The sequence below is a fragment of the Ursus arctos genome, unplaced genomic scaffold (assembly GCF_023065955.2).
Source record: "Ursus arctos isolate Adak ecotype North America unplaced genomic scaffold, UrsArc2.0 scaffold_11, whole genome shotgun sequence".
In the NCBI taxonomy this organism is placed as follows: Eukaryota; Metazoa; Chordata; class Mammalia; order Carnivora; family Ursidae; genus Ursus; species Ursus arctos.
In genome coordinates, this window is record NW_026622775.1 from 1,972,470 (window position 1) to 1,985,884 (window position 13,415).

The window sequence follows — 13,415 nt, forward strand, 5'->3', positions numbered from 1 at the left end:
ATTTCTTCTATGTGTTCTTTCCTGGATTCTTATGGAACTGTGAGCAACTTGTTTTCAGCAGTTTAGGAACAAAGCACTTAATTTATTCAAAGATGATCAAGGACTTGGAAGAAAAAATATGTTTCCCCCCTTACACTGAGAGCTCAATTAAACTTAAGATTATTTAGCCAAGTAAAATTCAACATAGAAATTAACCTGAACGTAAGGTAACACTTGAAGTGTTCATAAGTTAATCATTCTCCTCCTTTTTAATCAAGGCCTTTTCAGAGAATTTCTTGCGGAATTCGAGTACAGGTACAAGGATATTTGATTCAAATGTATGTGCATGTATTAAGTACCTGATATTGTAACTGGCACTGTTCCCAGCTCTGGGGCTACATTCAGTACAAAACAAAGTCCTGCCCTTATTGGGTTTACTTTTTCGTGGGAGAGAGGAAGAGTCAGAAGATAATAAATTAACAAACAAATATAACTTAAAACATATTAGATGATGGCAAGTATAGCAGAGAAAACCGAAGTGGGGACGAGGGATGGAGCATGGACACAGGGGGTGATGTTTCTATTTCAAATACGGTAGTAAACGCAGACTCTTCCAACGGGGGATATTACAGCCAAGAACTGAAAGGGGTAAAAGGTGTTCCAGGCTGAGGGGAGAACAAGAGCAATGACCCTGAAGAGTGATAACCTATTCACTAGTGTGGTAAACAGTCCTCATACGCAATTGAAACAATATACAAAAGCATAAACTAGAAAGTAAAGATGATCAGAATTCCACTGCTTAAAGATAATCACCATTCAGATTTTTGGGAAATGTCCTTTCAGGCATCCATTGGGACATTTACATACACACACATGTGCACAAACCCATATATATTTTGAACATATATTTTTACATAAATGTAATCAAAACTACACATGCTGTTTTATAACATACTCGTTTCACTCAGCAATCTAGTGGATGTTTCTTTTTGTGACTACTGATACTTACAAACGTTTTTCTACTGTTACTGATGCTGAGACATTCTTATTGTTTTGGGTATTGTCACCTCATCTCCTTAGAATAAATCCCTAGGAGTGGAATTGCTAGATCAAAGGGCATACATCTTAAGGATTTTGATAAAAATGACAGCTGACAACCAAAAAGTCGATACCATTCTAATTGTCATTCTCATTAACAGTGATTGAGAAGTCAAAATACCTTTTTATACATTCATTAGCCATTTCTATTCTCTTTAATCCCTATTCATATTCATGTCTCTTGCCCTTTTTTAAAAATGCGGTTTGTCTTTTTCTTACTGTTTAACAAAACCTCTTTATATATTAGGGATATTCTTTTTTCATCCCACACGTTACAACTAATTTTCTCAGTTTATCTTTTGCCTTCTAATAAGATAAAAATAGAGAGGGAGACAAACCATAAGAGACTCTTAACTACAGGGAACAAACTGAGGGTTGCTGGAGGGGAGGAAGTGGATAACTGGGTGATGAGCATTAAGGAGGGCACGTGATGTGATGAGCACTACGTGTTATATGCAACTGATGACTCACTAAACTCTACTAGTAATACACTATATGTTAACCAAACTGAAACTAGTAATACACTATATGTTAACCAAACTGAAACTAGTAATACACTATATGTTAACCAAACTGAAACTAGTAATACACTATATGTTAACCAAACTGAAACTAGTAATACACTATATGTTAACCAAACTGAAACTAGTAATACACTATATGTTAACCAAACTGAAATTAGTAATACACTATATGTTAACCAAATTGAAACTAGTAATACACTATATGTTAACCAAAGTGAAACTAGTAATACACTACATGTTAACCAAATTGAATTTAAATAAAAAATTTTTAAAAATAATGTTGTTTAAGGTTAAAAAGTTAAACCTTGTTTAAGATTTATTCATTTGATTTTGCCATGTTTAAGTGATCAAATATATTTATCTTTATGGATTCTGAGTTTGGCATCTTAATGCATACCCCATAATTATAAAAAAATATTGTCAGTCAGTTGTCCCAACTTCAATCATTACATCTTTCCCCCAGGACTTACAATATCCAGAAGAAGAGTTTATGTTAACACAAGACTCCTCTAAGAAATACTAGAAAAAATATCTGGCCTACAAATTAGGGAAAACCAGTGTAGATCAAGGTGACCTTGGATATAAAAGTTGGATTTGGTTTTGGTTTAAGACAATGTATAAAGAAAAGTGGCAAAGCAGACTTGGAATTTTTCCTTCACTTTTAGTTTTACTCCCTCATGACTTTCAATACGTACTTACTATTGGTCAGGTCCTGTTCCAGAGGCTTCACTGGTATTCTTAATCAATCTTTTCACAGTTCTCAAGTTGGAAGGTAACTGGCCAGTTTCTGAATCTGGAAATTTCTTATTCATCCTGTAAGATTAGGAATAACATTAATGGTCATGATAGAAAGTTGCTCTCTGCATTGCTAAATATATAAAAATATTTTTGGTGTTTTTCATTTAATACAAACTAGTTGTGTCTGATGTAACCCTGTTCTGGTGGATATTAATGGTTATTAATAAAATGTTTATTTACATACTTATGAAAATATTAATTTTAAATGCACATAGCATCAGACTCCAGACTCGACCACGACCTACCCTCCTTTACGGTGAGGTTTTACCAGTGACTCCTATTTTCTGAAAAATTTAGAACCTAGCCTACTGCTCCATACCTTCTCCCTCTCTCCAGGTCCGACATCAATGTCAGGTGATTTCAATAATCAGATAAATGGTCCGTGCAACCTCCAGACCTCTCCACCAGTTCCCTGACTTGCTCGAATCCTAACATCTTTCATTCAACTCCATCTCAACCCCTCACTCCAGGCACCATCCCCTAGAGCTGTCATTCCGTTTCTTCACTCCCCTCAAAATCAGAATTTCAGACTTTTTAAAAAAATTTTTTTATTATGTTATGTTATTCACCATACAGTACATCATTAGTTTCTGATGTAGTGTTCCCTGATTCACTGTTTGCGTATAACACCCAGTGCTCCATGCAATACGTGCCCTCCTTACTACCCATCACCAGGCTAGCCCATCCCCCTCCCCCCCTCCCCTCTGAAGCCCTCAGTTTGCTTCCCAGAGTCCATAGTCTCTAACCCCCACGTCCTGTCTTCTACCCCACTCCCACTGGTTCCCTCTCCCTGACAAGTTTTGGAGGCCATCAGGGCTAAGGTCCTTTCTCATCATTTCATTGAGAAAATAGGCACAATAAGAAGATGCACTCTCCCAACACCACACCTACCAACCTACCTGCACCTCTACCCATGTAGCCTGGCTAACGGTCTGCTTCTAATTAAGGGCAACTTCTCTGCTAATGCCGTGGATTCTGTCCCCTCAGGTTTCTTCAAGGATTTCATTCCTGCCAGTGTCCTTTCTTCCTCCTGTATATTGATTTTACCCTCCCTATTGGGTCACTCTCATCACCATTACCTGTTATCTTAAAAAAGCAAAAACTCTCTTGACTCTAAAAGAATTGTCTGTATTCTCTTTCCCTGCTTAAGTTGGATGTGAAATATTTAATATATATAAAACCATATGTAACTAAGACATTTCAAAACTAGCATAATTTATCAAAAGTCTGTCCTTGTGATGAGTTAATGATCAATATTAAAAAAGACAGTATGGGGCACCTGGGTGGCTCCATCAGTTAAGCACCTGACTTTTGATTCCAGCTCAGGTCATGATCTCAGTGTCATGAGATGGAGCCCTGTGTTGGCTCCGTGCTGGGCGTGGAACCTGCTTAAGATTCTCTCTCTCCCTCTCCCTCTGCCCCTCCCCCACATCATGCATGCTTTCTAAAGAGCACATTTTTGTACCAAATGGAATAAGAAGTTTATTCAGTACGCAAATGTTCTCAATTTTAAACCGTCTACCACATCGGTGAGTTAAACTGGCCCCACCAATATACATGCCATTGCTGACCTATAATCTCATATACGCACTCTGATCGTTGTTTGTGTTTTTGCTTTTGTTGTTTTGCTTACTTTTTGCTTCCTATGTAACTCTTTTGAGCGATTCTCAGAATTGGTGTTTCAGACTGTGTAAAGTAAAACATTTCTTCCATGGTGACATGTAGTTTGTCTGGCATGTTTAACTTTTATTCTCAATACTCTGAATTACCGTTCTCACACTTGTAACTATTTCCCTTGTTATTCTATTCAGATGGCTTATAGCTTGTTGATTTTTCACATCTGGCACTTCTCAGTGCTCTCTGGCTGCCTCCTTGTGGAATTTGGTTTCAGTCTACTGGTCTACTTGTCCTCTCCACTCATGTTGAAATAGTAGTTATTCAGAGGTTTCTCAGAGTTCTCCTATCCAATCCACCTTTCCCTCTCTTTTTAATACTTCTGACCTTGACTAAGTAAATAGATGCTTAGGAATCCAGATGAAACATTTATGCGTGCTGAGGTAGTTAATTTATGCCATGAGTTTATTAACCTTACCACCTTTTCAATGTTCATTAGCTCCTTCTTGTCCTTACTTCCCTTCTGTTTAAATACCACGGTCTCTGCACACAAGCCACCTGTCATCATTTAGTGTCAAAATTTATAAATTAACACATACAGTGTTTATATAACCATGGGAACAATCTGCAAACCATGCTTAGCTAAACCTGAGGCAACGTAAGTAAATATTGTACATGTACAAGTTAGTCTGAAGAGACTCCAGGAAGTCATCTGTTTCTCGTCTTTTCTCTTGTTGAGACCATCTTTGCCTCCATTGCCGAAAAGACCACCTTTGCTCTATTGTACTGCCTGCAAGCCTTCTCTCGACACTTCTGATTCATGTCCTTTCAGTCCCAGAAGAAACAAGGTAGTGTCTGGAAGTTAAAATTGGAAGGAGGAAGTCGAAAACTAACAAAAGCACTAGGCTATCCGAGTGAGCTTGCATGAATGAATCAGGGTACTAGTGAGTGTCTAGACCAGGCCCTCGAATGGGCAACTATTCTGTGACAATCACGGTTACAAATCTTAATCGTAATTTCAAGGCTTTTCTATAAACAAACTTCACCTAACTGAAATCTGGATCAAACTCAGCAGTTACCTCTTCCTTAATAGCAGCATTGTGAGAGGTTTTGCAAAGAAGGCAAAAATTACCGACAACATTCAGTGTTGAAACATTTAGTGGGAAAACAGGTTCTAGTTATTTATTATCCAAACATGGCAATAGGCGAGATTGTACATTTTTGGCAATAAGTCAAAATAAACCAAAACCAGAGCAAACTAATCTAACAATGGAAAAGAGTTTTGTGTGTAAGGAAGGGACAAAAAGTGACTGAAAAGAGTAGTTGGAGGAATCTAAACATGTGTTTTTATTTTTCTTTGTTTTTAATTATTTCTTTAATTTTAAAAATTTACATAATACACAGGTACCAAAAATTTTAAAACATGATAGTATCTTATAGTTACTCAATTTCCTTCTCTAGAAGGAGACCATTACTAGCTTCTTTTAACCTTCCAAGGATATTCTATTCATATAAGTGTATATGTTTGAATGCACATTTAGATTTTTATTTATATGATATTCTATTTATTTTGGATTTTCTCATATAATCTAACTGTGTGAATTATGAAATTTTGTGTTTTCAGAAAAAAAGGGCAAAAATAATCTATAATTTTGTGTTGCTAAGAGTTCAATTGGGATTTTCTGTTAAAATATGGGTACTCTGTATAGCAGTAATTTTTTTCATAGCAGTAATTTTGAAAAGAATTTTTATCAGACAGAATATATAGAGGAAAATAATCACCCATAGCTCTATCACTTAGAAGTGAGTACTGTAAATATGTTTATTTATTGACTAAGCATGTACAGACATACCCAAATATTTTGTGAAATTGGACTTATACCCTATATGCCATTATGGAATCTCTTCTCCCTAAAAAGTATATTGACATGTTTTCTTTTTAACCACAGATAACAAATATTAATTTAAAAGGAAAATGTTTTCTTTTATTTATTGGGAGACCATAAATTTGAGGAAAACAATATCAATGCTCTCTGCATGCAGAACCCTCAGTTGGAAAATGGCGCCAACAGTGTTATCATGCAGGTCTAGGTTAGCAGTGGGGTGTTCAGTGTCGTGACAGCAGGGACTACACCATGTCCCCCAACTGTCCTGTAGGACATATGCGACATAGGATGCTGTACTAACACACTACTGTACTTCTCTCCCAGGGTCCGAAGAGGAGGAGGCAAGTCCTAATATAGGGAATCATGAAAGACGGGGAATTAGAACTTGCCCTTTTTTTTCTCAAAGGGGCAGGAAAGGGAAGGGATCACAGAACCCAAGGCATTCAGCTTCCTGCTCTGCCTCCCACCCGAGTGAAGTTGCTGTAGTTTAAACTATGGGATCAGCCCTGTTACAGAAGCTTATGTAAGAGGAAGGCTTGCCAAGCCCCCAAGCAAGATAAAAGCATCTCAGAAAGACTAGGAGGAGGGGCATAAATGCGGTATAACAATGAAAATACTGTTCGAATACTGTAATATTGGCCATGGCCCAGTTTACGTCCTATGAATTGAAGCTATAGTCACTACATTTTAGTTTGGTAAATGGTTTTTATATCGCTTTGGAGTTTGCTGTGATTTTAATGGTGCCCTCCTCACCAGAGTGAACGCATTGCTGTTCTATATAAAGGGGATTGTAGTTTCAGCACCTGTTCTGAAAATCACCTAGTCTTCCATCTCCTGCTCTCTTTGGAGGTTTCTAGTTGGACATCCCTGGTGCCTGTCTTGACACCTATAGACAGCTGGTTTTTGTATGGACAAATTTTCACTTCATTTGGCTAAAAACCAAGGGGCACAATTCCTGCATTATATGATAAGAATATATTTAGTTTTACAAAAACTTACCAAACTATCTTCCAAAATGACTGCTTCATTTTGCATTCCTACCAGCAATGAATAGGGTTCCTGTTGCTTTACACCTTCTGCATTTGGTGTTGTGAGTGGGCTGGATTTTGGCCATTCAAATACATATGTAGTGATATCTCATGGTTGTTTTAATTTGCATTTTTCTGATGACATGATGTGGAACATCATTTCATATGCTTATTTGCTATCTCTATATCCTTTATATTGAGGTATCCATTAAGTTCTTTGGCCCATTTTAAAATTAGGTTGTTTCTTTTCTTACTGTTGAGTTTTCAGGGTTCTTTTTATGATTTGAATAACTGTCCTTTATCATATATGTCTTTTGTAAATAATCCCTCCCCCTCTGAGGCCTGTCTGCTCATTCTCTTGATGTTGTCCTTCACAGAACAGAATTATTTAAGCTTAACAAAGTCCAACTTATCAATTCTTTCTTTCATGGATTATGCCTTTGGTGGTGTGTCTAAAAAGTCATCACCGTACCCTAAGTCATCTAGGTCTTCTTTTATTTTATCTTCTAGGTATTTTTATAGTTGTGTATTTTACATTTAGGTCTGTGATCCACTCTAAGTCAGTTTTGGTGAAGGGCATAAGGTCTGCATTTAGATCCATTTTTTTTACATGTAGATGTCCAGTTGTTCCAGCATCATTTTTTAAGATTAGCTTGCTCCATTATATGCCTTTACTCCTTTGTCAAATAGTGGTTGACTACATTTGTGTGGGTGTATTTCTGAGCTCTCTTTTCTGTTCCATTGATCTATTTGCCTTTTCTTTTGCCAATACTACACTGTCTTGATTACTGCAGATTAATAGTAAGTCTTGAAGTCAGGTACTTTCAGTCTTCCAACTTTGTTCTTCTCTTTCAGAATTGAGTTGGCTATTCTGGGTCTTTTGCTCCTCCATATAAACTTTAGAATTAGTTTGTCAATATCCACAAAACAACTTGCTGGGATTTTGATTAGGATTGCGAATCTATAGATCAAGCTGGTAAGATCTGACATCTTGACAATATGAGTCTTCCTACACATAAACTTGAAATATCTCTCCATTTATTTAGTTCTTTAATTTTGTTCATCAGAGTTTCATAGTTCCCTTGTATATGTCCTGTATATATTTTGATAGATTTATATCTAAGTATTTCAATTTTGGAGTGCTAATGTAAATGGTATTGTGTTTTTAACTTCAAATTCCACTTGTTCATTGCTAGTATACAAAAAAGCTATTGACTTTTGCATACTAATCATATATTCTGTAAACTTGTTGAAATCATTTGTAAATTCCAGGAGGGTTTTTTTGTGGGTTCTTTTGTATTTTCTACAATCATGTCGTCTGTGAGCAAAGACAGTTTTATGTCTTCCTGCTCAATCTGTGTACTTTTTAATTTCTTTCTTGTCATATTGCATTAGCTAGAACTCCAGTACAGTGTTGAAAAGGAGTGGTAAGAGGAGACATTCTTGCCTTGTACCTGATCTTCCTGAGAATGCTCCAAGTTTCTCATCATTAAGCATGATATTAGCTGCAGGGTTTTTGTTGAAGTTCTTTATCAAGTTGAAGAAATTCTTCTCTATTCCTAGTTATTGAGAGTTATTATCATAAATGGATATCGGGTTTTGTCAAATGCTTTTTCTGTATCATGTAATTTTTCTTTTTAAATTTGTTGATGTGGTGGATAACATTAACTGATTTTTGAATGTTGAACCAGCCTTGTATATCTGGAATAAATCCCAATCTTGATGTATAATTCTTCATATACATTGCTGGATTCAATTCATTAATATTTTGTGGAGGATTTTTATATCTATATTCATGAGAGATATTGGTCCACAGTTTTCTTTTCCTGTATTATCATTGTCTGGTTTGGGTATTAGGTTAATTCTGGCCTCATATAATCACCCAGCTACTTTTCATGTCTCTGTTAACTTCCAAAGTTTTCAGATTGTATTCTGGGCCTCAAAAATATATCACCTTGGCACACTGACCATAAATTTCTTAAAGTCAACTACTTTCTAAAACTCTGCTTCCTTCATAAAAATTGCCCTGAACTAAGTGGAATCAAGATGCTAATTTCTCATAAACATGTCTCATTTATGCAAATAGCCACAAAAATCCATTCATAGTATGTTCTACCATATCACATCAAAATCCAATGCACATGTACTATACTTTTGCAAGATATTACAATTGGGGAAACTGGGCAAAGGGGACACAGGATCCCTCTGTATTATTTTTTAATGCATATAAATCTACAATCATATTTAAAAATTAAAAGTTTAATTAAAAATATAATGTCCTTTCTCTCTCTTCCTTTCTCTCTTTAAACACATGATCCTTTTAAATAAATGTGTAAAATTATATATATAAGAACAAAATCTTTTCCTCTGACTCTTTACTTTGATTTCTGTAAAACTTTTCAATTAATTCTCTTTTTATTGTGGTTTCAGAAAGATAGAGACTACATTTTTAGCATAAGAACATACATTAGGTCGTTTAGAAGAAACTCTATAGCATATAAGAATTTCCTGTGTATCAGGGCACCTGGGTGACACAGTCGGTTGAGCATTTGACTCTTGGTTTTAGCTCAGGTGCTGATCTCAGGATCATGAGATTGAGCCCCATGTCAGGCTCCACACTCAGCACGGAGTGGGCTGGAGATCCCCTCTCTCTCCCTTCCCTTCTGCCCCTCTCCCACAGCCCCTCTTCCTGTTCATGCATGCTCTCTCTCTCTCTCTGTTTCTCAAATAAATAAATAAATAAAATCTTTAAAATATAATAATAATTTCCTGTGTGTCTTGGCTCTTTCTCATGCTATACTTGGAATACCAGAAGTCCTTCTAGATTACAAAACAAATGTAGGGAAAAGCCAACTAAATCCCTCTCTCACTTCCACATCCTACTCAGTCTAGTCTCTTTTCCCCTACAGTCCAGCAGTTCCTGAGGGCAAACTCCTCAGTCACAGGAGTTCACAGACTTCAGAGTGAAGAGATCAAAGCTAGGCTAATAATATGAAAACAAAAGCTGCTCAGAAAGTCAGGAAGCAGAGCACAAACAGGAATTCTAGTCATTATAGTAAATAAGAATCTGAGAAAATCAAAGGAACTCATGTTAACTATAATTAAAATGCTGGGACCAATGACTCAAAGAAATACATTTGAATTTCTAATTCTTCTTCTTGTTGGCTTTTCTGAGCTAATGTGCTTATTTTAAAATATTATACTCTTGGGGCACCTGGGTGGCTCAGGTCATGATCCCAGGGTCCTTTGATCAAGCCCCACATCGTGCTCCCTGCTGAGCAGAGAGCCTGCTTTTCCCTCTCCCTCTCCTGCTCCCCTTGCTTGTGCTCTCTCTCTCTGTCAAATGAATAAATATAAACTTAAAAACAATTTTTTAAAATAAAATATTATACCTTGCTGGAAGTCTGCTTTAAGTATCAATACACATATTCTTCAATCAGTTAAAAATACTGATTTTCAGGGCACCTGGGTGGCTCAGTCGTTAAGCGTCTGCCAGCGGCTCAGGTCATGATCCCAGGGTCCTTTGATCAAGCTCTGCATCTTGCTCCCGGCTCAGTGGGAAGCCTGCTTCTCCCTCTCCCACTCCCCCTGCTTGTGTTCCCTCTCTCACTGTGTCTCTGTCAAATAAATAAAATCTTTTAAAAAAAAAAAAGTACTGATTTTCATGGTTACTAAGATCACATTACAGTGAAGAATCCCACAATCTATATGGCCACACCTTTACGTATTTTTTTTTAAAGATTTTTATTTATTTATTTGACAGAGATAGAGCCAGCCAGCAAGAGAAGGAACACAAGCAGGGGGAGTGGGAGAGGAAGAAGCAGGCTCCCAGCAGAGGAGCCTGATGTGGGGCTCGATCCCAGAACGCCAGGATCACGCCCTGAGCCAAAGGCAGACGCTTAACCGCTGTGCCACCCAGGCGCCCCACACCTTTACGTATTTTTAATCAAAGACTTAATTTTCATCCCCTTTGTAAAGCTCTTAACATTTATTACATAATCTGGGTCATTGTTCCACCATTATAAGGTCAGATACTTGAAGCTATATTAGAAAAGTCAGAGAAAAAATAGCGATGACTTTTTTTTTACTTTTTAAAACATTTATTAGGAAGAGAAGTTCTTGGGGCGCCTGGCTGGCTCAGTAGGTAGAGCATGCAGCTCTTCATCTCAGGGTTGTGAGTTTAAGCCCCACGTTGGGTGCAGAGCTTACTTTAAAAAAAAAAAAAAATTTTTTTTTAAATAATGGCAGTTTTCATGTGCTGGAGAAGATTATAGCTATGAAATGTTAAATTTAAAAATAAAAATCATGCAAGTAAATGGTGGTGCCAACCACAAAGTGACTGCATTAATATATAATATTTAACTGGCCTCTTTCTCAAGTTACTGACAGAGTCATCACTGTTCAATTTCCCATTTTCCTTGGGAGGGACTTTCTGTTTTGTCATCTTGGAAGGCACATAGTTTGCTGTCAGATTAGATTCAGATTTAGTTGGGTATGGAACTGATACATCAATATTCTAGTATGTGAAAATTCTTTTTATGGGTAAGAAATCTCTTATCTTTGCTTGTTCAGAAAACCTCAGCTCAAAATATGAGGGATTTTTTTTAATCCTTGTATTACAGTTTTATGATGGAAGCTCTCCTCTGTGTTGTTACATTTATAAGCACCTCAAAAGCCCCATTTTAGGGCAACTTCAGTTTTCTCTAATTTTTATAATCTATATTCCAGATCAAAACCTGCTGGGCCAAGTGAGGAGATAAATGAATGCATTTTCCAGTTCAGTGCAGGGGTTAGAACAGCCAGAATTGAAAAAAGAGAGAGAGAGAGAGAGAGAGAGAGATGTGATACACAGATTTGTTTTAATATCTAGGAAAGTAATCCCTGCAGCCTAGGTAACATGATCTTGTGCTCATCACCTCACTTCTCAGAACGGAGTTGCATAAACCAGTATTTTAATTTGCTCTTATTTGTGAAAATAAGCAACAAAATTTCAGTGGCTGTAATTATTATAATGATGCTATAAACCTCTCAAATGAAGTGCCAGAGATGGTGGGGCAGCTTTGCTCAGGCATAGATCAGTATGGCTGTGCAAATCAGTACAGGGCCATAAATCTTAGACTCCAAAGACTATACAGTGCTGGGTCAGAAAGAAAGCACATATCAGGGAAACAAGTATTTAGTAAAAAGCACTTATTTAAGGCACCGTGGATACAGACAAGGTTGATGATTACATGAGTTAGTTAATTAATTTTAGGCCACTTGGAATGTATAAAGACATGTGAAACTCATTCTTGCCATCAAAGACCAAGGATCCCTAGTTAGAGGTGACAAGACTCACAGCTATGAAAAGATAATGTGTAATGCAAAGCAGTATTTGATAAGTGCAGACAATGAGTGCTATTGGAGTTCACAGAAGGGACAGATCACTTTCAGACAGATTAACTAGGCCATATTTCATGGAGAATGTGATATTTTAGTTGAATATGCAAATTAAAAGATTAAATGTTTGTCAACTGTCTATTGCATACAATGCCCTCTGCTGAGTTCTGCATGGGAATCAAGGAAATTTATGTCATAGTCCTGCCCTAGAAGAGTTTATAACCTGGTCAAGAAAATGACTTATAAACACATAAAAAGCCAAATAACAATCAAAGATATATTTCAAGACAATGCTAAAAATGATCACAACAGAAGGTGGTTCATTATTAGTTATGCTAATTAGTTATGCAGCAAACAATTGCTTTGGACATTAGCAGACGAAGGCACTCACTTTCCTGACCTCTTAAGAGCATTTGATAGAACAATTTCCTTTTTCTGTCTTCCAAGACTCCATGTGCACCTGGTTCTCCCATACTACTCCAACTTCTCTAAACACTAAAGTCGATCAAGGCTCAGCCTGTGACCCTCTTCTCTTTTTTGTTTACATTCACTCTGTTGAAGATCTGATCTGGTTTCATGCCTTTCAATCCTATCTACATGCTAATGGCTGGCAAATGTTTATCTCCAGCCTAGACATTTTCCCTAAAAGCTTGCTTTGCTTTTTTTTTTTTTTTAAAGATTTTATTTATTTATTTGACAGAGAGACAGCCAGCGAGAGAGGGAACACAAGCAGGGGGAGTGGGAGAATAAGAAGCAGGCTCCTAGCAGAGGAGCCTGATGTGGGGCTCGATCCTAGAGCACCGGGATCACTCCCTGAGCCGAAGGCAGACGCTTAACGACTGAGCCACCCAGGTGCCCCAGCTTGCTTTGCTTTTATCTAACTCCCCAAATTTCTATGTGATTGTCTAAAAGGCATCTCCAATTTAACATTAGTCCAAAGCTGAGCTCCCAGATTTCCCTTTAAAATTTGCTCTCCTTGTAGTCTTTCTCATCTTAGTAGATGGCAGCTCTGTTCTTCCAGATGCTTGGGCAAAAATCCCTGGTGTCATCTTTGACTTTTCTTTCTCTTAAACCCCATACTGGATCTACCAGCAAATTCTATCAGCTCT

The 13,415-nt window shown here is 37.1% G+C and overlaps 1 protein-coding gene across 1 annotated transcript in view; it reads left to right on the top strand.

The window, feature by feature from the left end:
* ARHGEF38 (Rho guanine nucleotide exchange factor 38) overlaps positions 1-13,415 on the top strand; it is a 118,558-nt gene that overhangs the window by 32,828 nt on the left and 72,315 nt on the right. The window lies entirely within an intron of this gene.